The sequence below is a fragment of the Panthera pardus genome, unplaced genomic scaffold, assembly GCF_024362965.1.
Source record: "Panthera pardus isolate Hobbes unplaced genomic scaffold, ASM2436296v1 HiC_scaffold_2, whole genome shotgun sequence".
NCBI lineage: Eukaryota > Metazoa > Chordata > Mammalia > Carnivora > Felidae > Panthera > Panthera pardus.
In genome coordinates this window covers 18,013,722-18,040,884 of record NW_026526765.1, presented here as the reverse complement: position 1 = coordinate 18,040,884, position 27,163 = coordinate 18,013,722, and the positions used below count along the sequence as shown (strand labels likewise).

At 36.1% G+C, this 27,163-nt stretch overlaps 1 protein-coding gene and 1 pseudogene across 3 annotated transcripts in view; one reads left to right on the top strand and one right to left on the bottom strand.

The window, feature by feature from the left end:
- The window catches only part of CDH12 (cadherin 12), a 1,048,697-nt gene that overhangs the window by 430,493 nt on the left and 591,041 nt on the right, over positions 1–27,163 (top strand). The gene's annotated exons all lie outside the window — the stretch shown is intronic.
- LOC109267760 (nucleoporin Nup37-like) lies at positions 15,037–16,009 on the bottom strand (annotated as a pseudogene).

Genomic DNA, 27,163 nt, shown 5'->3' with positions numbered 1-27,163 from the left:
GTGCTAGAAAGAGGAATTAAAAGGAGGGAGGGGAAAATATAATCTTAAATTACAGTTGGAAAAATATGCTAAAAGAATTGATATGAAGGATAAGGAAAAATGAATAATTGCAATCTGTAATTTTGACCTAAGCAACTGGTCTTCCTTGTCAAAAGAAGACTTTGGATGAGCAGGCTTTAGAAGAAAAGTAGTTCCCCATTTATCTTTTGTCCATGGTCAATTTTAGCTTTTACACGCTTATTCATGTGGAAATATCAAGTGTAAATCTAATACCTGATGTATGGGAAGAACATGCTATATATATTATGTGCCACTCACTTGGAAGGTCACGTGGCTTTGAAAAGCTAAATTACGGGGTCTACTTGTAAAGTGATTATTAGCCAATTTCAGTGAGCTTTGAAAGAGGTTATTATAATTTTTTAGTGATGTCATAGAAATGGTAATTGTGAAATACCTCCAGCCATTTTCTATAGTTAAAGAGGGAAGTGGCAACGGGTGTTTCGTTCATGCTGATTTCGATGCGTTAGTATTTTGATTTTGTTATTTTACAATCGGGCAGTTTTTAGACATTTAAGAAATAGGTACATGAAATCACTGAGATCAAAAAAAAAAAAAAAAGGAAGGAATGGTTGTCAATAAAATAAAATTGCACCCTGTTCATATCAATGAACTGAAAGGAATGTGTTAGTGTCCTCACAAGCATTGATTCTTCTCCCGCCTGCCATTGCCTATATTTTTAATTTTGCAGAAGTAATTCATACTTTATATTGCCTTTTGCTCATTAGAAGTAGGTAGGTACATGATATCAAATGACTGATAATATCAGATAATATCAGATAACTGATATCAAATGTGTTCTTTCTGTTGAGCCATTCTAGTATCTTCCTCCACTAGTGAGGGTAACCATGTTGAGTGAAGAGTTAATTAGAGTTTCCAAATGGACTCATTTGAATACAATGAATCACCTCAGTTTCAAATTGTTTCTGATTATACATCTTGCATTTCAAAGTCAAGAGTTGAGTTGGTTAGACACACCTGGTAAGTTGTTTATGTAAGGAATCTGTAGACACCTAAGGAAAATACCATCTTTGAAAAATACTTGTTATCCCAGTGGAATTGATACGACACTCCCACTCTTACAGTTCAGCATATCTGAAACTTTCAAAAACTTTGAACCCCCCAAAGATCTGCATTCACTTGGTCAAGGGAGTTAATGGGGTGAGAAATGAAAGAAATGCTGTGTTGTGCTTTTGTAAAGAGACATGTTCACACTGCATTTAAAACAAGGAATTTCAGATGCCCTTTACTTGAATATGAAAGAGATGCATAATTCTCCAGGATTACTGAAAACTTTTGTTCATTCTCCCAGTGCTATTTGTTTCTTATCAAGCATTATATTGGATTTTAGTGTAAGACAGTAATAGTAAAAGGTCTGTCCCATAATATCTGAACTTTTAAAAAATTAGTAAAACAATTTATAAAGTCAGCTGTAAACTTTTGACCTTTATCTTTGTAAAATATTTTTGTTTTGTGCTTTTTGTTACTTTTTTTTGTTATATGAAGATCTTGAGGTAAAGAAAATTATTGCTATGACAGTAACACAATTGTACTTAGTAGAGTTTATTTAAAACATGATCATCATGAGGCGTTTATGCACTGTTTTGGTTGTTGGTGCCTAGCAGCAATAGAGACCCCAAATTCCTATGTCATATTATCGATACCAAAATAAATATTTTGAAAAAAGTATAAGGAATATATATTCTCTGCTTCTAGATCAGCCTATTTTCTTTTACCTTTATAAAAAAAGATTAAAATACTAATTTTGGAAACTTCAATGGGAAACATGCTTTTATAATTTTAAATATATCTTAGTGCTGGGGTGCCTGGGTGGCTCAGTCAGTTGAGCGTCTGACTTTGGCTCAGGTCAGGATCGCGTGGGTTTGAGCCCCATGTCGGGCTCTGTACTGACAGCTCAGAGCCTGGAGCCTGCTTTGGATTCTGTCTCCCTCTCTCTCTCTGCCCCTCCCTGGCTTGCATTCTGTTTCTCTCTCCCTCTCTGTCTCTCTCTGTCTGTCTGTCTCTGTCTCTCTGTGTCTCGCTCTCAAAAATAAACATTAAAAATTTTTAAATATATTTTAGTGCCACCTCATTCTAACATATTTGGGTCCATACAGTCAAAAAGAGTTTAAAATTAGTGTAAGAATTCAGGGATTTAGACACACAGAGGATTAAGTCCCCTTGTTATGTTCTGTGTTATTTAAATTACTTGACTGTATCACAATAATTCACCAGATAATGGCATTTTGATCTATACTTCTACCTAGCTTAATTGTTTTTGAATGACCTTGAAGAAACTGAATCTTATTTTGATTATCTGGCTTAGAATTGCCTGTTTTATTTATTTTGGGGGGAGGTGAGGGAAAGAGCTGAAAAATTGGACTCACTCATTGACATAATTCTTATGCATTGACTAATGTTAAAACTGTATGGTATATTAATGAATGAAGCTCACAGGATGAATATAAGGATTTAATTTTTCCTTTTTACTTAATTATCTGTTACACTTATAACTTTTTTTTTTCATTTTCTAATGTTTAAGTCCATATCCTCTAGTATCATTATTTTAAATTAAATGGCTTTATTTTAGGTATATTATAAACAGTCACAAGTTTATTTCTCTTTTTTTTCTTTTTTTTTTCAATATATGAAGTTTATTGTCAAATTGGTTTCCATACAACACCCAGTGCTCATCCCAAAAGGTGCCCTCCTCAATACCCATCACCTACCCTCCCCTCCCTCCCAACCCCCATCAACCCTCAGTTTGTTCTCAGTTTTTAACAGTCTCTTATGCTGTGGCTGTCTTCCACTCTAACCTCTTTTTTTTTTCCCTCCCTTCCCCCATGGGTTTCTGTTAAGTTTCTCAGGATCCACATAAGAGTGAAACCATATAGTATCTGTCTTTCTCTGTATGGCTTATTCACTTAGCATCACACTCTCCAGTTCCATCCATGTTGCTACAAAGGGCCATATTTCATTCTTTCTCATTTCCACGTAGTACTCCATTGTGTATATAAACCACAATTTATCCATTCATCAGTTGATGGACATTTAGGCTCTTTCCATAATTTGGCTATTGTTGAGAGTGCTGCTATAAACATTGGGGTACAAGTGCCCCTATGCATCAGTACTCCTCTATCCCTTGAGTAAATTCCTAGCAGTGCTATTGCTGGGTCATAGGGTAGGTCTATTTTTAATTTTTTGAGGAACCTCCACACTATTTTCCAGAGTGGCTGCACCAATTTTCATTCCCACCAACAGTGCAAGAGGGTTCCCATTTCTCCACATCCTCGCCAGCATCTATAGTCTCCTGATTTGTTCATTTTGGCCACTCTGACTGGCATGAGGTGATATCTGAGTGTGGTTTTGATTTGTATTTCCCTGATGAGGAGCGACGTTGAGCATCTTTTCATGTGCCTGTTGGCCATCCAGATGTCTTCTTTAGAGAAGTGTCTATTCATGTTTTCTACCCATTTCTTCACTGGGTTATTTGTTTTTCGGGTGTGGAGTTTGGTGAGCTCTTTATAGATTTTGGATACTAGCCCTTTGTCCGATATGTCATTTGCAAATATCTTTTCCCATTCCGTTGGTTGCCTTTTACTTTTGTTGGTTGTTTCCTTTGCTGGGCAGAAGCTTTTTATCTTCATAAGGTAGTTCATTTTTGCTTTTAATTCCCTTGCCTTTAGGGATGTGTCAAGTAAGAAATTGCTACAGCTGAGGTCAGAGAGATCTTTTCCTGCTTTCTCCTCTAGGGTTTTGATGGTTTCCTGTCTCACATTCAGGTCCTTTATCCATTTTGAGTTTATCTTTGTGAATGGTGTGAGAAAGCGGTCTAGTTTCAACCTTCTGCAAGTTGCTGTCCAATTCTCCCAGCACCATTTGTTAAAGAGACTTTTTTCCATTGGATATTCGTTCCTGCTTTGTCAAAGATTAGTTGGCCATACATTTGTGAGTCTAGTTCTGGGGTTTCTATTCTATTCCATTGGTCTATGTGTCTGTTTTTGTGCCAATACCATGCTGTCTTGATGATTACAGCTCTGTAGTAGAGGCTAAAGTCTAGGATTGTGATGCCTCCTGCTTTCGTCTTCTTCTTCAAAACTACTTTGGCTATTCGGGGCCTTTTGTGGTTCCATATGAATTTTAGGATTGCTTGTTCTAGTTTCGAGAAGAATGCTGGTGCAATTTTGATTGGGATTGCATTGAATGTGTAGATAGCTTTGGGCAGTATTGACATTTTGACAATATTTATTCTTCCAATCCATAAGCATGAAATGTTTTTCCATTTCTTTATATCTTCTTCAGTTTCCTTCATAAGCTTTCTATAGTTTTCAGCATACAGATCTTTTTTTTTTTTTTTTTTTCAACGTTTTTTTTTTTTTTTTTTATTTATTTTTGGGACAGAGAGAGACAGAGCATGAACGGGGGAGGGGCAGAGAGAGAGGGAGACACAGAATCGGAAACAGGCTCCAGGCTCCGAGCCATCAGCCCAGAGCCTGACGCGGGGCTCGAACTCACGGACCGCGAGATCGTGACCTGACTGAAGTCGGACGCTTAACCGACTGCGCCACCCAGGCGCCCCCAGCATACAGATCTTTTACATCTTTGGTTAGATTTATTCCTAGGTATTTTATGCTTCTTGGTGCAATTGTGAATGGGATCAGTTTCTTTATTTGTCTTTCTGTTGCTTCATTGTTAGTGTATAAGAATGCGACTTATTTCTGTACATTGATTTTGTATCCTGCAACTTTGCTGAATTCATTTATCAGTTCTAGCAGACTTTTGGTGGAGTCTATCAGATTTTCCATGTATAATATCATGTCATCTGCAAAAAGCGAAAGCTTGACTTCATCTTTGCCAATTTTGATGCCTTTGATTTCCTTTTGTTGTCTCATTGCTGATGCTAGAACTTCCAACACTATGTTAAACAACAGCGGTGAGAGTGGACATCCCTGTCGTGTTCCTGATCTCAGGGAAAAAGCTCTCAGTCTTTCCCCATTGAGGATGATGTTAGCTGTGGGCTTTCCATAAATGGCTTTTATGATCTCTAAGTATGTTCCTTCTATCCCGACTTTCTCGAGGGTTTTTATTAAGAAAGTTTGCTGAATTTTGTCAAAGGCCTTTTCTGCATTGATTGACAGGATCATATGGTTCTTATCTTTTATTAATGCAATGTATCACATTGATTTGCGAATGTTGAACCAGCCCTGCATCCCAGGAATGAATTCCACTTGATCATGGTGAATAATTCTTTTTATATGCTGTTGAATTCGATTTGCTAGTATCTTATTGAGAATTTTTGCATCCATATTCATCAAAGATATTGGCCTGTAGTTCTCTTTTTTTGCTGGGTCTATGTCGGATTTAGGAATCAAAGTAATACTGGCTTCATAGAATGAGTCTGGAAGTTTTCCTTCCCTTTCTATTTTTTGGAATAGCTTGAGAAGGATAGGTATTATCTCTGCTTTAAACATCTGGTAGAACTCCCCTGGGAAGCCATCTGGTCCTGGACTCCTATTTGTTGGGAGATTTTTGATGGCTGATTCAGTTTCTTCACTGGTTATAGGTTGTTCAAGCTTTCTATTTCCTCCTGATTGAGTTTTGGAAGTGTGTGGGTGTTTAGGAATTTGTCCATTTCTTCCAGTTGTCCAGTTTGTTGCCATATAATTTTTCGTAGTATTCCTTGATAATTGCTTGTATCTCTGAGGGATTGGTTGTAATAATTCCATTTTCATTCATGATTTTATCTACTTGGGTCATCTCCCTTTTCTTTTTGAGAAGCCTGGCTAGAGGTTTGTCAATTTTGTTTATTTTTTCAAAAAACCAACTCTTGGTTTCGTTGATCTGCTCTACCATTTTTTTAGATTCTATATTGTTTATTTCTGCTCTGATCTTTATTATTTCTCTTCTTCTGCTGGATTTAGGCAGTCTGCTGTTCTGCTTCTATTTCCTTTAGGTGTGCTGTTAGATTTTGTATTTGGGATTTTTCTTGTTTCTTGAGATAGGCCTGGATTGCAATGTATTTTCCTCTCAGGACTGCCTTCCCTGCATCCCAACGCGTTTGGATTGTTGTATTTTCATTTTCGTTTGTTTCCATATGTTTTTTAATTTCTTCTCTAATTGCCTGGTTGACCCAGTCATTCTTTAGTATGGTGTTCTTTAACCTCCATGCTTTTGGAGGTTTTCCAGACTTTTTCCTGTGGTTGATTTCAAGCTTCATAACATTGTGGTCTGAAAGTATGCATGGTATGATTTCAATTCTTGTATACTTATGAAGGGCTGTTTTGTGACCCAGTATGTGATCTATCTTGGAGAATGTTCCATGTGCACTCGAGAAGAAAGTATATTCTGTTGCTTTGGGATGCAGAGTTCTAAATATATCTGTCAAGTCCATCTGATCCAATGTATCATTCAGGGCCCTTGTTTCTTTATTGACCGTGTGTCTAGATGATCTATCCATTTCTGTAAGTGGAGTGTTAAAGTCCCCTGCAATTACCACATTCTTATCAATAAGGTTGCTTATGTTTGTGATTGTTTTATATATTTGGGGGCTCCTGTATTCGGTGCATAGACATTTATAATTGTCAGCTCTTCCTGATGGATAGACCCTGTGATTATTATATAATGCCCTTCTTCATCTCTTCTTACAACCTTTAATTGAAAGTCTAGTTTGTGTGATATAAGTATGGCTACTCCAGCTTTCTTTTGACTTCCGGTGGCATGATAAATAGTTCTCCATCCCCTCACTCTCAATCTGAAGGTGTCTTCAGGTCTAAAATGAGTCTCTTGTAGACAGCAAATAGATGGGTCTTGCTTTTTTATCCATTCTGATACCCTATGTCTTTTGGTTGGCACATTTAGTCCATTTACATTCAGTGTTATTATAGAAAGATATGGGTTTAGAGTCATTGTGATGTCTGTAGGCTTCATGCTTGTAGTGATGTCTCTGGTACTTTGTCTCACAGGATCCCCCTTAGGATCTCTTGTAGAGCTGGTTTAGTGGTGACAAAGTCCTTCAGTTTTTGTTTATTTGGGAAGACCTTTATCTCTCCTTCTGTTCTAAATGACAGACTTGCTGGATAAAGGATTCTTGGCTGCATATTTTTTCAGTTCATCCATTGAAGATCTCCTGCCATTCCTTTCTGGCCTGCCAAGTTTCAGTAGAGAGATCAGTCACGAGTCTTATAGGTCTCCCTTTATATGTTAGAGCACCTTTATCCCTAGCTGCTTTCAGAATTTTCTCTTTATCCTTGTATTTTGCCAGTTTCACTATGATATGTCATGCAGAAGATCGATTCAAGTTATGTCTGAAGGGAGTTCTCTGTGCCTCTTGAATTTCAATGCCTTTTTCCTTCCCCAGATCCGGGAAGTTCTCAGCTATTATTTCTTCAAGTACACCTTCAGCACCTTTCCCTCTCTCTTCCTCCTCTGGAATACCAATTATGCATAGATTATTTCTCTTTAGTGCATCACTTAGTTCTCTAATTTTCCCCTCATACTCCTGGATTTTTTTATCTCTCTATTTCTCAGCTTCTTCTTTTTCCATAATTTTATCTTCTAGTTCACCTATTCTCTCCTCTGCCTCTTCAATCCAAGCCGTAGTTGTCTCCATTTTAATTTGCAGCTCAGTGATAGCATTTTTTACCTCCTCCTGGCTGTTCCTTAGTCCTTTGATCTCTGTAGCAAAAGATTCTCTGCTGTCCTTTATACTGTTTTCAAGACCAGCGATTAATTTTTTGACTATTATTCTAAATTCACTTTCTGTTATATCGTTTAAATCATTTTTGATCAGTTTGTTAGCTGTTGTTATTTCCTGGCCGTTTTTTCTGAGGGGAATTCTTCCCTTTTGTCATTTTGGCTAGTCCCTGGAGTGGTGTGGGAATGTGGGGCACTTCCCCTGTGCTGTCTTGAATAACTTGCGTTGGTGGGCGGGGCTGCAGTCAGACCTGATGTCTGCCCCCAGCCCACCCCTGGGGCCACAGTCAGACTGGTGTGTGCCTTCTCTTCCCCGGTCCTAGGGGTGGGATTCACTGTGGGGTGGCGTGGCACATCTGGGCTACTTACACACTGCCAGGCTCGTGGTGCTGGGGATCTGGCGTATTAGCTGGGGTGGATCGGCGGGGTGCACGGGGGCGGGAGGGGCAGGCTCAGCTTGCTTTTCCTTCGGAGATCAGCTTCGGGAGGGTGCTGTGGCTCGGGGAGGGACTCAGACCCACCGCAGGGGTGGATCTGCAGAAGCACAGCTTTGGGTGTTTGTGCGGTGCAAGCAAGTTCCCTGGCAGGAACCGGTTCCCTTTGGGATTTTGGCTGGGGGATGGGTGAGGGAGATGGCGCTGGCGAGCGCCTTTGTTCCCTGCCAAGCTGAACTCTGTCATCTGGGGCTCAACAACTCTCCCTCCTGTCGTCCTCCAGCCCTCCCATTCTCCGAGCAGAGCTGTTAGCTTATAACCTTCCAGATGTCAACTCCTGCTTGCTGTGGGAACACACTCGGTCTGGCCCCTCTGCTTTTGCCAGCCAGACTCGGGGGCTCTGCTTGGCCCGCGGGCCGCCCCTCTGCCCCGGCTCCCTCGCCAGTCAGTGGAGCGTGCACCGCCTCTCTGCCCTTCCTACCCTCTTCCATGGGCCTCTCGTCTGCGCTTGGCTCCGGAGACTCGGTTCTGCTAATCCTCTGACGGTTTTCTGGGTTATTTAGGCAGGTGTAGGTGGAATGTAAGTGATCAGGAGGCGCGGTGAGCCCAGCGTCCTCCTACACCGCCATCTTCTGCAAGTTTATTTCTCAAATACGTTCTTGTTGTCCTGTTTAATTTTGTTTAATTTGCCTTCAAAAGTTGGAAAATACGAGGAAAATTGACAAAAGGCAATAGTTTTCATTTGCTAGCCAATCATAAAGAGTTATCTCAAAAGAACTTTCTAATGATTAAGGAAACCAAATAGAAAAGTAATTTATTAAAAGATCACTCATATATCTACAGGTACTAGCTCATAATTTTAGAACTGGTCCCTATACATGTGGTTTCACCCAATATTTATTTTTTAATACACAAATAAGTTTCCTTCCTGTGTCCATATCTCCCCTTATTAAATACATCAGAATTTTATATATCCATTCAGGATTTTTAAAATGAGATGACATTTGCCATGTATGAAGCTTGTTACTATATATTCATTTGTACTTTATTTTACAGGTCTTGGTGTTGTTACCGAATGAGTGAAAAGTTGTTCTTTACAATTATTCTTTAGATCTTTCTGTCAGTATGTCTTCATTGACAAAACTAACCAAATCATACTAGAGTAACTTGTCTAAATAATTAACTGTAGAGAATTGTGTAACGAAGCGTATTTGGAACAAGTTGAATACAGAAGAGTAGTCTATGGGGCGCCTGGGTGGCTCAGTTGGTTAAGCGTCAGACTTCATTCAGGTCATGATCTAGCAGTTCGTGGGTTCGAGCCCCACGTTGGGCTCTGTGCTGACAGCTCGGGGCCTGGAGCCTGCTTTGGATTCCTTGTCTCCCTCTGTCTCTGCCCCTCACCTGCTCACATCTGTCTCTCTCTATCTCAAAAATAAATTAAACATTAATAACAAAAATTAAAAAAAAAAGAAGAGTAGTCTATGGATAGGGAAACAACACCTAAAAACTTAGGTAAACCTCTGGAATTAGGGCCTTATGCAAGAAGAACATAGCCTTCTATCTCATAATTACTGTGTTCAGTAATATAAGAGAATAAACATTCCTTTGCAGTATAAAAGAGTACATGTTGGAAACTACATGCTAATGCAAGGAAGGAATTTCTCATATGTATGTTTGTGGTTAGCATTATTGATAGGGAACACACTTATTAGGCAGAAAGAACATTTATCTTAGTGATAGCTCTCAGAAATGGAAATTGGTTATTTCAATTGATTGGTTATTTATATTTTAATCTGGTTAGACCTAAGAAGTTACATTATTAAATCTTCATATTCCATGATTAAAACTTGAAGAATACTTTCAAATTTCAAATATATGCATATTAAGGGTATGTCGTAGATGGTCATTATTTGAGTACAAGTGATTTTGAAAAATATATAATTTGAAGAGATAAATCAACCCATTGCATGGACATGGCTGTATTCAGCAAATCCAAAGGTTTATTTCTGGTGTTGCTTACCTACACACCATGTGCAATGTTTGATTCTTTGTGGGTTCCTTCTAGGTAAGAACTTTTCTTTTTTTTTTTTTTTTTTTTTTTTTTTTTCAACGTTTTTAATTTATTTTTGGGACAGAGAGAGACAGAGCATGAATGGGGGAGGGGCAGAGAGAGAGGGAGACACAGAATCGGAAACAGGCTCCAGGCTCCGAGCCATCAGCCCAGAGCCTGACGCGGGGCTCGAACTCACTGACCGCGAGATCGTGACCTGGCTGAAGTCGGACGCTTAACCGACTGCGCCACCCAGGCGCCCCAGGTAAGAACTTTTCTATATAAGAAGGAAACCTTCCTATCTTTTAATTTTTATATTTGCTTATAAATATTCTGCCCAAGCTACATACAGATAAACTACAAAGGAGCTGAACAGGTGTTAAAGAGGAGGCTTTTCAATCTCATTTTTGGTTGAAGATAATGTAAATCAGTTATCCACATGTTCTCAAATACCACCCCAGACAGTGCTATCAAAAGTATTCAGAAGATACTGGTTTTGAAACTTGGCACTTTACCCTTTGGAAGTTATAGAAGATTCAATATTGAAGTAGTCACAGAGTTTGAGATCCAGAGAGGATTTTTTGGAAGTGCTTCAGTTCATTTTAGACCCACAAACTCAGGGAGAGTGGCTTTGATGTGTCTGTTCGGAGAACTGGCATATATCTCCTGAACTTCAAGGGCACAAGAGATATGTCATGCATTCCACAGGCTGAGAGTTTAGGACTGGCAATTGTTGCATGGACAGAATGAATAGAAGTTGCTTGAGTGGGGACTTCCTGCTTGTCCAGCATTTCTTATAACAGAGGATGGGTGAGTATTTTTCAGGGAACCTTAGAGAGAGACACCCTGGGTCATTCAAGGAAGGCTAGGTGATGTCAGGGGAAGGAAGCTAGAAGTAAACCCTGGGATGCTACGCAGCTTACAAATGACATGTAGGTAGCCCACCAATTTGTCTGTGAAAGAACACGTCTGTCTATGTAGAAGAAACCTCAGGTAGGATACCCAGGTGATTTTAGGATTGAGGGGGGAGCGATAAGGAATTGACACAGCGCCACCTGAAAGAAAGGCCAACCTTCATAGAGCATTCATGCCCACAGGGTACGGATGCTCGATCACCACGATGGCGCGAAAGTACAGCTTTCCTGCCCTTCATTCATCTCTCCTCCAGGTTTCATCCTTTTTCTGTCTTTGGAGGTGGTGAGGGATATTTGGATGTAGGAAGGAAAAGGCTGCAGTTTTTTTTTTTATATATATTTGTTTTTACACATGACAGGATATATCAGTTATAAAAATTGACTGAACTAAAGACTGAACTAAAGTCTTCTGTTGACTAGATTAAGCACAGGTTTTAATTATCTAACTGTGATCAGAATATTCCTTGTTCCATGCCCTAGATTTCGTCCAGGGAGAAGGAAAGGATGAATTCCACAGAATAGCTTACTTGGGTAAAGTGGGTGTTGGGGTGGGGAGAGAAGAGAGTTGTATTCTTATTATGTCCTTTGTGTGTGTAGTTTGGTCATCCTGTTTATTCAGCCTCAACATTCATTCATTCACTGTGTGTGTGTGTGTGTGTGTGTGTGTGTGTGTGTGTGTGTGTGTGTTTGTACACGCATGCATGCATATTCACAGCAAAATCACTGCCTGGAAAATCATATTATATTTGAGTTTCAGTGGCATTCCAAAGTAAACTCAATTTAAGATATTACAGATTCGTATCATTTTTACTATATATTTTTTCCTCTTGGTAGTTGTATGATTTTAATTGGTTATTTTAATTAGAGAGCCCCATTATCATTATTTTATTTCCTACGGCTTCTAATTTGGTTTGAAAGTGAAAAGCAGTTCAATACCATCATTATTCTACACTTTCTTGAAATCATTAAAACCTTACCTCTTTCTTTTGTATATGCCAAAGTTCTGGCTTGCATTTAAAACACACATGCATACATATATAGTATACATGTATATGAATGTACATATATGTGTATGTGTATGTGTCAGGAAAAGGAAGTTTGTTATCTCTGAAAATGAAGAGCCTTTAGAACCAAAACCAGATCTGGAATATAATTTCAAATCCCTCAGTTGATGGCTCATATCTATTTAACTCGTACTAGTTAAACAAGTTACATTTTTTCCCTAATAACAATGGATTAATGTATATAACCTGAGTGGGATAAATATATTTGTGTTATTCTAATGTATTGTATCATGGAGTTTGATAATTTGAAAATATATTTTAAATCAAATACAGCATGGAATTAAATCCCTTTACATTTTCTGGTTCATGTTATGGAAATTGAATTGATTAATAAATCTCTAAGCCTACTTGTCTTACATTCACAATATGCTATTTATTTGAAAACTGTCATATGAAAACTCTTAAGTATCAACTTGTACACATAATTGGTGCTACTTTTTATTTTCATGATAGTTTTAGGATTTCACAAGTCACTATGGGCTCATTTTACATGTGACAGCCTAAGCCTCATCTTCAACAGTTACTTATTAATTATTAAGGCTGCCTTGAACCTTCCCCGCAAGATAATTCATAAATGTATAGCCTAGTGAAATTTTGTGTTGGTGTGTTAGGCTGAATAGAAAGTCAATGAGTAGGAAACAAATCATAAGAAAATCATTTCAAATTCAGCGATAATCTTTATCTAGACTTCTGTTTCGAATAAGATTGCTCCTATAGATATGCATACAAGCTGTCTAACATAGGACTTTTTCACTAAATCTGCTTTTGAACACATGAGCATTATGTCAGCAGTGAAGAGGTCCACAAATAATGTTTAATTGAATTTGAATGAAAGTTGGCCTGTGTACTACTTATACTATCACTAAAGCATTCAATATGCTGTCTAAACTACACAGTGTTGATAAATAATTTGTGTTGGGATTGTTTACATCACAACTGACGTAAAATGATCGCACTGATAATTCACTTACAATATACATACTCAAGTTTGGAACCAGAGGTGTTCTTTACACCTTGAATAGGACACTGATTTCCCTTCAGCTCTCAACCCTTTCCAGTCAAAGATGACCTATGATTAGACTCTAGACTCCTTATCCATTCTCAAGACTCTGATTCACTGATTCACTGTGGATAAATCTCATTATCCTCTCCAAGTAGATGGCTACAAATGGAGTGTAGCCTTAAACTGAGAAGCCTGATTATACCCACACATAATCAAAGCAATATTAAGAGAATGAAATGCAGGAATATCACAGAAATTATCTTGTGTCACAATTGGATGTAAATAGAAGTCACTGAGACCTCAGTCATATCTGTGCCTCATACTATTCATTTTGCCTTTTAATAATGCAAATACATAAAAGGAAAAGAAAGCAATGAGGGGGCCAAAGTTGAAAAAATGGGTAGGAAAGGTAAACAAAATCAGAACCAGAAGGTAGTATATTATAGATTATTTCGTGTACCTTCCTTTCATTCACCAGTGTTATTTTCTCTACTGAAAAGTCTTTTATAATTTAATGAATAAATATAATAATGTAATCATGAGTAACATACTATGAAAGTGGCATTTTAAATATAGCCACTCAGTTTGTCACTTAGGATCCTATTTTATAAAATAACTCCTCTCGTGTTTTTAGACTTCCTTGGAGAAAAATATCTCTTGCACTTCCTCTCTTTACATCCAGGAACCAAACATTTCAAGTTTTTATTGCTAACAGCTATAGGTAAAGCCATGTCTGTGTCCCCTGTTCCAGTCATTCTCAGACTCCTCACACATGGCTGAAAACTTCAGACCTCACTTTTGTAGAAATTCCATTCTCCAAAAATGTATACAATGAGATAGGAGTACTACTTAGTTGTTGGAAGCAATAATTCATCATTTCTTTTTTGGTGTTTGAGTTGCTTTTCTTTACTATGTAATTATTTTGCTACAAGAATATTTAATAAGTAGACATTTTACAACTAAAATTATACTTGGAATCATGAAAAACACAACATAATTACTTGAGTTTGAAATCATAGCTAGAAAGCCAGAAGGAATCATGGAAAGCACAACATAATTACTTGAGTTTGAAATCATAGTTAGAAAGCCAGAAGAAAATTGTCCTGATTCTCTAAAAAGACATACACAGGAAAATTGCAAAAATAAAAAAAAGGGTGGGGGGAGGAAGACAGTCACTGACTTTTGAAGTTATAGTTGGACCATAATTTTTTTTTTCAACAAGCCAGGATTTTAATGCCATCTATTAACTAACTGCCTTAACTTTGAATAAATTATCAAAAATTAAAAAAACTAATTTTGGAGTCTATTATATGAACCATTTTTCCCACAATTTTCCTGATTATATAAAATGTTTGAGTTTTCAGTATTGTTTTTTACAATGGGATCCTGAGTTTACCCACAGCTATAATAAATCATCCTTTTTCAGAGTATCTGTGATTTCTTTCACTATGGGAGACAAACTGATTTTCTTAGAATCTTAAATCAAGGGATAGACATCATCATTTATACTAATCTGCTGATTATATTCCAGAAGTATCAAATAGTGAATTAAAATATTTTAGGAAACAAATTTTTAAGACAGTTGGTTTTTATTGAAGCAGTGATAAACATCCATGTTTTGATATTAATATGTGGATATTCTGTTGTTTATATTTCTTTTTTTCTTTTTTATTAACATTAACATTTTAACATTTTAGTTAACAAAAGCAACAATTGGGACATTTCTAGAGCTTACAGTATATTTGACATAAAAATAGGGAGTTCTCCAAAGTATGTATTAAAAATACAAAGTCTGTGGACTAAGGTACACAGAAAATTTGTTTTACATTCCAGTTACCCAAAACAACAACTTGTGCCATCCTCCAATGGCACACAGTGAGAGAATTCTATTCCAGGAAAAGCCAGATCTACTGACTACAGAACCAACGAGGACAGACTGAGGGTGTCCTAAGTGATGAATTTGAAACTGGCTTGCCATTTTACCAGGATAACCAGTGGTTGCAAACGAGTTCTCATTAACTGTAGACCACCTGAATAGGCAGGCTTGATCCATGTGGACAGGTCTCTTATCTTGAGGATAACTGGTTCGAGTAATATCCCAAATTAACCAGTCATTTCCTGAAACAGCTCCAACTTTGAAGGTGTTTTTGAAGCACCAGTGGGCTGGCATTAATGGCATCTGTTCAATTCAAGAGATAAGATAGCCTGTTGAGCTGAAAGATCATAAAACCGGCTTGTCCCCTTCTCTGCAACCATCAGCTTAAAAGTTCCTTAGGATGCCAGCACACATTCATTCCAGGGGAACGAAGAACAAAATGAGTTGTCTGCATTCCTTCCCACTTCCAAATCCTGAGGATGATCATCACTCACACTTGCAATTTCTTGGCTATCTTTGGGCTCAAACACCAAACCATTAACGAAATCTGAATGGCCCTCTAAAACCTTGTATTCATTTTTGTCTTGAAGATCTGAAGTCAATAACCTTATTTTCATATCAGCAGCTGAAGTACAAAATTTGATTATTGGAGGCAATGAATCACATCTAGTTTCTGGGCTCCAAGCTATGCCATCGATTCTGACACCATGCTGAAATGTTCATAGTGTTTTATACTGAATTCCTTCAATGTCTGTACAATGTCTGAACTGTACACATGCCAATGACCACATAATTACTGCCGCCATATGCAATTAAGGTTTCCTGAATCCCTACTCTCAAAGAGATTAAATCCTACCACATGCACATAACCTTCACTATCCACAGTGTAGGTAGCATTTCTTGTGGCGTCTTGCTTCATCTTGTATGTCAATACTTGAACAGTTGTAAAAATAAAATAACCTTTTACTGGACAAGATCACAAAATGGGGGCATTGGGGTATTTATATTTCTTTAAAATCCCCTTTCCTCATTATTCTGGGTTTCATTAGAATGAAAATAATGAAATGTACAATATATAACTATATTATGATTTTACTATTATGTGTGTGCTTGTAGTAAATGGAGGACAGTAAAAAAAAATGTTAATTCAATGAATGTTCAGTTGGAATGATGAGAAGGGAATATTTTACAAAATAAGACCATTGGCTTAGTTTTAGATTAAGCAGTCAAAATCCACAATTAAAACAGTAGAATAAGGTAAAACATATTTTAAGCATTTCTGTAGATTTTCAAGCTCATGACCTCCAGGTTATTGCCACATTCCTTTTATTCTAGCAATTATATATTTGGTTCATACCAAGAAAAAACAGTGTCATCAATGAAAGGTTATATGATTCACCTCTAGAAAATACTTTCAGATAGATAAATCAGCTTCTTACCTTTAAAACTAGCCCTCCAGCAAAGGAGTTGCTATCAAGCAAGGGAGTTGTTTTTTTTCAAATTTAAAAACAAAAGCAGAATAATTAAATATATGTGTATATATTCACAAATATTTACAAATATACTTTGGAGCAGCTACCAGATATTATCAAATCATTCACAGAGTGAATGTAGATCCACCATATATAGTTGTGTTATAAAATAAGGCATATTTTACCTTACATGGGAAAGGCACTTTGCAGATGTGATTAATCTAAGGATATTGAAATAGAAAGATTATCCTGGGTTATCCAGGATGACCAGATATAATCACAAAGGTCCTTATAAGAGGGAGGCAGAGTGTCAGAGTCCAAGGTGATGTGAGGATGGAAACAGAGGTTAGGGTAAAACAGGGACACAAGCCAAGGAAAAAGGGCAATCTTTCTAAAGGCTGAAAGTCGTTTGCCTCTAGAGAATCCAGAAGGAACGTGTTTCTGATGATACATTGATTTTAGTCCAGTGAAACTGATTTTGGAATTCTGACCTCTAGAACTGTAAGGTAATATATTGATGTTGTTTTAAAAACCCTGTTGGTGGTAATTTGTTACAGTGGCAGTGGGGAACTAATACAAACTTAGAGACTAGAATAGACTTGGATGATAGAGGAGGTTCAAAAGGATAATGATTTCCCATTTTAAATGGACTGTGGCTATCATAATTAATTGTGGAGAATATCTGTTCCAGCATTTTGCTTTAACAGTCAGTAAATCCAGATCAAACATACATCTTCCTGCACGTTAATTCGCATTTTAAATTTCTCCTTTATTATAGTTCAAGGAACAACTCAGTTCCCACTTCTTTATCGAGCTTTTTCTATTATTTGTACAGCCTGGAAGAATCCCATGCACAAAACTTTTTAAATTTGCTTTCTGTTCCATGCTACGCATACTTCAATGGCACACCTTTCTACACGTGTCCTCTGCTACTTTCCATTATACTAGCCTAATTTTAAGAACCCAGTCTTATATCCATAAGGATGAACATCAGACACAAATTCCTCTTCTCTCTGACATAGATCTAGGGGCAAAAAACTTTTCCCTTCTTCCATTCTACATTTACTAGCTGGTGTAATAATTAAACTGACATAAGACAGAACAATAGGAGAGAAAAAAGTTAATGATGTACATATAGAGGGGGGAGCCCACAAAGACATAAAAACTCAAAGGCAATCAGGCAGTTGGGGCTTATGTACAGTCTTGAGCTAAGGAGGAGAAAGTAAAGGTCTGGAACTTCAAAGAAGAAGAAGACTATTCAGGTGAAGATGAGAAGAGGAAATGCTTGGTAAACAGAGGTGTACCATGCCATACAGATAAGTCTTATAAATAAAATTATCTCTGTTTATAACTGTCTTCCTGGTACAGGCTCCCTATCTAAATCCTTTTAGGCAATTAAAGGAGAGGTAAAAAGTTTGTCCTGAGTCTGCTGGGTCTTCATTGCCTTCAGCTCAAAGTAACCTAAAGGCCAAAGTGATGGATCTCATCATGGCACATTTTGCTCCCTCTTGTGGGTTTTAACTTCTAAGCAGAGTTGGTTCTCATCAGTACTATGATGATGAGGTCAGCGATGATAATTGTTCTTTTTCTGTTGTCTCAATGGTGACAGTTTTAATGCAAATTTATACAGGAAAAGAATACAAGAAATCAGTTGTCTTCATAACGCTCCCTCATCACATTAAAATCGGCACATGTTCATTAGTAAAGAGAATCTTCAAGCTCCCTAGAAGCACCCAGATGATACTGCTTGATTCAGGTCACATGTAAGAACATCACATTCTTTCAGAAAACTCAGAAAATGTTAGACTTTTTCACGATATTTTTAACATTCTGTTCACCACCCTTTTTATTTTGGAGACTGCCCATTTTTCCACATGCTTATTTGATGTGTGCAGTTGATAACTACCTCAGATTTTCTGTGTGGTTATTTTCTGAAAGGACATTACAAGGTAAATTTCCAAGAACACTCTCAATAGGATCCGGACTTGGGTGTCCTTGAGATCTATTGGGATGAGGCCTTTGTATTTTGAAAGAGAAATGTCTTTTGCTTCCATTGAGGTTGATAGTTTTGAAATGTCAAAGAAATTCTCAATTTGGTAATATGTAAATTGATAAAATTGCTGGGTTTTTTTTTTCCATCCTGAATCATTCACTAAATACACCAAACCCATTTTGACCCATTTCCACATTACATTTCCAAATTACAACAATTTTTTTAAATGTTATTTAGTGGTTTTGAATTTGGTAAACATTTTCTCGAAACAATGAATTTTAAGGTATATCTTAAATGTAAAGAGTAATATTTTCCCATTATTTATGTATTTTGCCAAAGTAAGGAGTCAGTTTTTATTTCTGAATAATATACATTTTAACTGTCCGAACATCCTTGGCTTTAACTCTACAAATTAATAATTGTATTAACCAGATAGAGTCAACTTCTATATCCCAAATTGATATTGGAGGTAATAGTTTATTTTTTTTTTTATCCTTTCTTTTATTAGCTTATTCATGGTCATCAAATTAGCCTGATCCTCAATTTACATTGTGCTTTGTAGACATAAGCAGTGTCAAATTATTTGTCTTAATTAAATCTCTCCTATCAAAATGAACCTAATTTATTTCTGTCTGTCATCAGCATAGATAAATCAGAGGTTCATTGTCTTTTTTCACATTACCATATTTATACTATTTTTAAGTAAATAGTAAGACTGCTGGATTTAAATTTACTTCTCAAATGTTATTGTTGAGCTTTTTGTGGATTTTTAAAAATAATAACTCTTTTGAGAGTAAAGAATCCCTAGCTAGATACAATAATATGGTAGATGTGATTAATATTTCAGTTTCAAGAGAGAAGTAATTTACTAGGTTTTTTTTTCACCTAGTAAAAAAACTCTGTTTGATAAAATCTAGTATGAGCAATGCTATCTGGTAGAATTTTCTGCAAAGATTGAAAAATTCTTCTGCACGGTCCAGTATGCTAGTCATTGGCCACATAAGACATTGAGCATTTGAAATGTGGCTAGTGTGAATAAGGCCCCCAAATTTTAATTATATTTCATTTAATTTAAATTCAGGTTCAGATAGTCAGAAGTGCCTTGCAGTTACTATATTGAAAAATGTAAGTCTAGACTAAAGAACTGTGAGCTATGTTTTAGATCTGGACTCTTGCTTAAACTTGTTAATTTAGTTCTGTTGAAGACAGTCATGTCAACTCTCAGAGCTTCAATGTCTCTATTCAGTCAGTCATATATATATATAATATATATATATTTATATATTATATATATATATATAATTGGCCATCTGCTAAATCCTGTGAACTGTGCTAAGTGCTGGGGATACAATGATCATTTTGTCAGAATTGGTATCTTTAGGGAAAAATGATGCTAATAATACTATAGTTAATTGTTCAATTAAAATTATGAAAGAGACTCTGGAAAGAAAGTACAAAGTCTAATGAAAGTGTAGGAGACTGGAGGCCTGAGTAGGTCTGATGGATCTGGAAAAGGTTTCAGGAGGAAGCAAATTTTGAATTTAGCTTAGAATCAATGTTAAGACATTTCTATGTGAAGGCGGGTACATCTTATTTGCCATTCACTCTACTAGTTACTAGACATTCAGAGGGATTTTACTGGCCTTAAAAAATTATGGGATAATAAACACACAAATAATTTAGGGATTGAGCTATCATCAATCCCAAACAAATGTTCCATTAAGTAATCTTTATGAGAAAAGAAAAAAAAAAGATTATTTTTATGTTCCAACATATTTGGAAAAGCTAGTTTTGACAAAGATAAATTTCTATGTGCTAAGAATTATTGGAATCTTGGGTACATTTAAGGTAAAAACTTATTGGCACTGTGTATATTGGAATCTTGGGTATTACAAAACTTGGAGAACAACCTAAGACTTTTTCCCCTAAACTTTTGCAACTATAGAATACCTTTCTTTTTCGTTTCTTCTGTTTTTTCTTTCCCTCCTCCTACTCATTCCCCACCCCTCCCTGCTTCTTCCCATAGCCTCTTTCTTTCTTCCTCCCCTTTCCCTTCTCTTCTTTTTCTCCTTCTACCTTCTCCAATGATTTTCTTAGTAATGTAGTTCCCATCATGGAGTTCTCCAAATAGAATTTCCAAAACCCCAGTGATATTTACAGTCATGAAATATGTAATTTTAAGGTGGGCAATGGAATTAAGAATGTGAATAAGCTTAGATAATAAATCTTCTGTTCAGTGACATTATATACAATCTATGATATTATATAGCTAACATAATGTCAAGATGCAAGGACTATGAGAACACATTATGATAGATTTTGTTGATGATTATCCTACTTAACTGAGAAGAGTAGAGGTAAAAGACCATTTAGGGAGTAAGATGATGAGGTGTATTTTGAATATATTTTATTTAATGCTCCTGTAACATACCCAAATGGAAATATTCAGCAAGTCAATGGAAAAGGGGGTCAATTTAAGTCTAGAAAGGAAATTAAAATGGAGGAGGAAATTTGTATTAGGTATATATTTTTAAATGTTGATATGATGTCTACATATGGAGAGAAAATATATGGAGAGAAATTCCCAGTAAACATGGAACTTGAAGAGACTCAGGCTATAATTATTTGAGGGAAAAATTAATTTCCCTCATGTGATTTGATTTTGTCTTTTCTTTCTTCTCACCATCATTTCCCCAAATTCTATCTAATATGTCCATATTTGAACAAATCTTAACATTTCATAAAGATTGTATATTCTGAATAGCCTTATACATAGGTGTGGAGTCATTTCTGATGCACCTTCAATTTCTGTGGTCCTTTGAGAGACATTTAGTGCATTCTTAGTGTAAAGAATAATTGGTGTTTCTAGGGGTGGATATACTTCTAGCCATAAGAAGAAATTAGTGATGAGAAAGACTCAGAATATATATAGAATGCATAGTCTAGTAGGCGAAATAGATTCCTTTACAATATATACAATATATACAACAGCTTCCTGCATATTGTTTACATTTCATTTTAGGGGCACCTGGTGGCTCAGTCGGTTAAGTGTTCGACTCTTGGTTTCAGCTCAGATCATGATCTCATGGTTCATGAGATTGAGCCCCATGTCAGGATTCATGCTGACAGCTGGGAGCCTGCTTGGGATTCTCTCTCTCTCTCTCTCTCTCTCTCTCTCTCTCTCTCTCTCTCCCCCCCCCCCCCTTGCTGTGCTCTCTGCTCTTTCCCTCTCTCAAAATAAATAAATATTTAAAAATAAATAAACTTCATTTTAGGCTTCAAAGGTTATGATTCTGAATTCGGAGTTTTCATACTCATGCCACAACTCAGTTTCCATTTGAATTTCAAAAATCAGTTCCAAAAGGTAAAATGTGTGTGTGCAATTAGTTGAAGCATACCTGCACCATGGCCGGACTGTCTGCATTTGAATTCCTGACCATTTAGTATGTTTTGAGTTTCCTTGGGAAGGTACTTAGTTTTCTTAAATAAATTAAGCTTATTTTATAGTTTTGTTGTGAAACTTAAAATATATTTATTAATACTCTACAGATTTTGTGACATGGTAGGGGATCAATAAATGTTATTTTTATTTAAAAATTTTACAGTCATACTACTTATCATATTGTATTGTGATTTTTCATTTACATATCTGTTGAATACATCAGGTTGTAAATTCCTGAAGCAAAGGATGCGTTCATACAAGCTTTAATATTTCCAGTACAACAATTGTATCAGGTACTACCTGGGCGTTGAATAAATGTGTGTGGAATTAATGAGTGATTACACAAACATATAGCAGAATGATAATGAATGAAATTTGAGTTTGTGATTATGAAGAAAAAAAATATTGAACAGAGGATGAAAACGTGGGTTTACTTAAGGTCTAGGCCTCAATTCAAAACAAAATTAATCAAGAAGAGTATAAAAAGAAAAGAATCGGAGAATAAATTTAAGCATAAGATTAGGGACCAATATAAGGGATATCAAAAACAATAAAAAATATTTTCTCAGTATTATAAAGTGTAAAATGTAAATTATTTGTTAAGCATCTTTTATCTTTCCAAATATTTTTGGAAATGCAATCAATTAAAACAGCAATGACATACCACTATGTACCTACTAGAATGGCTAAAAATTGGAACACAGACAACACCAAATTCTGGTATGGATATGGAACAACAAAAAGTCTCATTCATTGCTGGTGGCAATGCAAAATGGCACAGTCACTTGAAAGACAGTTTGGCAATTTCTCACAAAAGTAAACAGACTTATGTTATGATCCAGCAATCATATTCCTTGATATTTGTCCCAAAGTGTTAAAAACTTATATACACACACAAAAACCTGAACACAGGTGTTTAGGGCAGCCTTATTGATAATTATCAAAATTGGGAAGCAGCCAAGATATCCATAAGTATGTGAATGGATAAATAAACTGTGGTACTTTCATATAGTGGAATATTAAGGCTGAAAATAAATGAGCTATCAAGTCATGAAAAGACATGGAAGAAATCTAGACACATATTATTACCAAATGGAAGAGGCCACTCTGAAAAGACTTCACACTGCTGTATGTTTCTACTAAGATGACACTCTAGAAAAAGGCAAAACCATGGAGACTATAGTCACTATGATTCTGAGGCCACTGCGGGCATAGGAATCTTTCTTAATATCATATGTTCATATGTGTTATTATAAATAGGTCATGTTGTCATATGCCAGGCAAATATTTACTTTTTACTCTCTCTTACTTAAAATCAACATACTACAAATAAACATCTAAAGAATGCTTAACATACAGGAGCTTGGAAGTGAGCCACTTGCCAAGAAAACAACAAAAAGCAAAAAAACAAAAAAAACAGTCCCTAAATTTAGCTTCTTGGTAGGCAATGAGCACAAAACCAAATCGTTGTTGGCTGCTCCATTATGTACAATGGTAAACAATTCCATTTGCCATTATTTCTACTGTGTGGCAGCCGCTTAGTCCAGGTACAGATTCTCAATTGCTTGGTAACAGTTTGTTGCAGCGTACCTATTCAGAGCTAACAAAGGCGATAGAAGATAGGAGAAGAGACAGCTGTAGTCTTACCGTTGATCTTCAATAACTGCTTCACTCAGAAAAAAATGAGAAGGAAAAATGCTAGTTAAGTAAAACTGGACTTCTAAAATCTTCCCATGAATTTTTTATTTCAGTCTACTCAAATGGGTGTGAAGTCTTAGTCATTTTCCAAGTGAATTTTCCCAAACCCTGATATTTATGTGTAATGATACATTTCTTTTTTTCTCTTTAATTTGAAGAAGTTAGCCATGAGTGTCCTGTTTTTCTTTACCTGAGAGATGTATCACTGAAAAATATTTTATCTCTCTGCTATGAGCCCTGAAGTTCAAGAGATCTTCGTGAGGTTTTAGTGATCACCGTTATTACTGGGAGCACTATTAATCTGAACACCTCAGAAAGCCGAAGCTTTCTGGAGCATGCAAAGAGTACACTAGAAGTCAGTGGGAGATTACTTCTAACAAATTAATTTAGCAGAACATCACTTCTATACTAGGATTGAAAGTATTTAAAGTATTTTCTTAAGTAGTAAAAAGATTTTGAGGCTATGTAAAAGACCAGTGTAAAAATAGTCAGTCTTGATCATGATAAATGGTAGGTACTGTAACCAGTACATTACTCTGGGATAATTCTGGAAGTATCTTTGCATTGAGTTCTAATTAGTGTCTCTCAGTATTTAATATCTCATTATTTGGCCATCAGTATTAATTGGATACTCTTCATCTCTCATTCAAAGCTGTTATGACTTTGAGCAGGCCAATTAATTATACATTGACTTTCAATGTCACAGATACAACCTAGTAACTTGCAAATTTATCATAAGAACTTCGTATAGCCAAAATTAAGTAGATCCCAATCTGGAGAACTTGGCATTAAGTATCTTTACTTCAAAAAAAGAAAAAAAAAAGAGTAATCTCTGTAGGAATTGTCTTTGTTGCATTGCTCTAATAAACTTATGTTTAGTTTCTGGACTGTTAACTGAATCAGACTACAATGCTAGATTTACACATTACTACAATGAAAATAAATAATAGAATAGTACTGACAGGAGCAACAGAAAAGAAAAATAATAAAATTCTAAGCATTATAGAAAGGTGTGCAAAACTAGTTATATCTAATATTATTTTTTTTAAATAAAGTTTTCCTTGGAGGGTGAGTTTAAAACACTTAGAAAAAGGTAGGATATTGATTCACAGAAAATTTGCGGTCAAACAAGGCAAATTAGTAGTTTCAGAATTATAATAAAGATGTTTTATATGAGGATTGATAATAGGTTGGTCTGTTCTTGAATTTCAGTCAAGATATAATGTGACAAAATGGTGTAAGGTTCAAAAGGACATTTTGGAGTCTTGAAGAACCTGTGATTTTGCTTTGAGATAAATTTGGAATTGCCAACATATTCCTAAAGGAAGGTTATTCTTTCAGCTTACTAAGGGATTTCATTAAGTCTGGTAAGTGGATTTGCTAGAGGAGAGAAGAAAATGCTTTCAAATCAAGACAGACTTGGATCACCCAGCTAGTCACCCTCCTGCATTGGACTTCCAAGCTTTCCATTGTTCTTTACCTTAGTTTCTTTATCTGCTCATGTTATAAGGCTTGTGGAGTGCTTGACTCAGGGCCCAGCACATAGTAAGTGTTCAAATAATTTAACTGAAAATATATGTATATACACACACTATTATATCATAATAGATTTAGTCACATCAGTTAGTTGGCTGTAAACAGCTTTGTTATTTTGCACATGACATAATTGTGATGGTTTTCTAGATCTCTCTCTCTCTCTCTTGCATTCTTTGAAAACCTTGCAGCGAGCCATTTATCGTGTATATATTCCAAATTAATTTTAATATTTATACTTTACATGAAAGAAAGGATAAACTCTTAGTGAAATCAAATGAATTTCCACTACAGATGAAAATATATCTATTTTATGTACAGGTACTTATAGAAGTTTCAGAATATCTCCTTCCAGAATTGGACTAGCAGGAAGCTTTAATACGTAGAATTTGCTCTACAATCTTATAATGTTACCCAGAAACTCATTCTCAGGTTATAAAATAAATAATAATTAGCATCATTTAGTAAATACTATAGTAATATCTACCAACAATCCCAGTCATATCTGCCATCACTCTTCCTTACAGTAATAGAACCTCAAATCTTAGTTCTGCATTTAGTTTCTCATAATGAGACTGTATTTCCAGTTGTTTTTTTTTTTTTTTTTTTTTTTTTTTGTTTGTTTGTTTGTTTTTTGTGAAGACATGTATGGCCATCTAACTAGTTTTAGAAGCTGGAAAGAAAGCAGGCGTTTTTGGTGAACAGCTTTGGGGTCTTTGTTAAAATAGACACAATGCACCCTTTGTCCTTTTCTTCTTTTCCTTCCTCCAACCTGCATCATGCAATGTTAATGTAATGGGTTGACATCTAGTTGCTACCTTGGACCATGAAGACAAGGATTACACCCTAGGGATGACAGACCACAAACTAGAAGATTATCTTCATGTGCGATGGCTTTTTAAGAGCAGAGTTGCTGCACCTTCCTTAGCTAACCTATATCTATCTACATGTTTACGTGAGAGATGAGTTTTGTTTATGGTCACTCTGGAGTGTCTGTTTCTCATAGTTAAACATAATCCTGAATGCTACAAATACATTATATATGCTGGCCATTGTGTTCTGTGTGCTTTATATGTTTGGTTATGTTCATATACGCTGTAATATATAGTATATCACAATCTTATAAAGTATTACATCTTTACACACAAGAATACTGGTTTTCTTGCTCTACAATAATTGGAAACCTTCATGGAAAAAAGCAGTTTCTTGAAGTGCTTTAAATGCAATTTAGCAAATGAAACTTAATTTACCTACTAAAGATCTTGCAAGCACTGATTATAGGAATATAAAAGAGACAATGAAAAAAAATAGCAAATAGAATACAAGCAATTTGTTAGATGGTTTTCGTTTTATGACTAAGAGATCAAGTTCAGATCAAAAGCATTCCATTTATTCTCTGAAGAGTATATTTGTATGAATAGATGACACTGAATACCCACCTGCCTATCCAGATACCCATTTCTACAAGGGAGAAGAGGAGGGAAAGAAAAGGCACAGTGGAGAAAGAAGAGGGAGAAGGGGACAAGAGAAGTGGAAGAAAGAGTGGGGAGGAAGACCAAGAAGCTAGAGAAAGGAGGAAGTTGAGGTGGGGTGGGAAGAATGAAGGGAGAAAACAGAAAAGCTTCATTGTATGAAATATTGGGATGGGTCTGCTTAGGAGGAAGAAGCATCAGGCAAAACATCCAAACTCTATACAGTGGTTTTGCCTAAATGTCCCATTTTCTCTATTTTTTTTTTTTAAATGACATATCGGATAAAGGGTTAGTATCCAAAATCTATAAAGAACTTACCAAACTCAACACCCAAAAAACAAATAATCCAGTGAAGGAATGGGAAGAAGACATGAATAGACTTTTTTTTTCCAAATAAGACATCCAGATGGCAAACAGACACATGAAAAGATGCTCAACATCATTCATCATCAGGGAAATATAA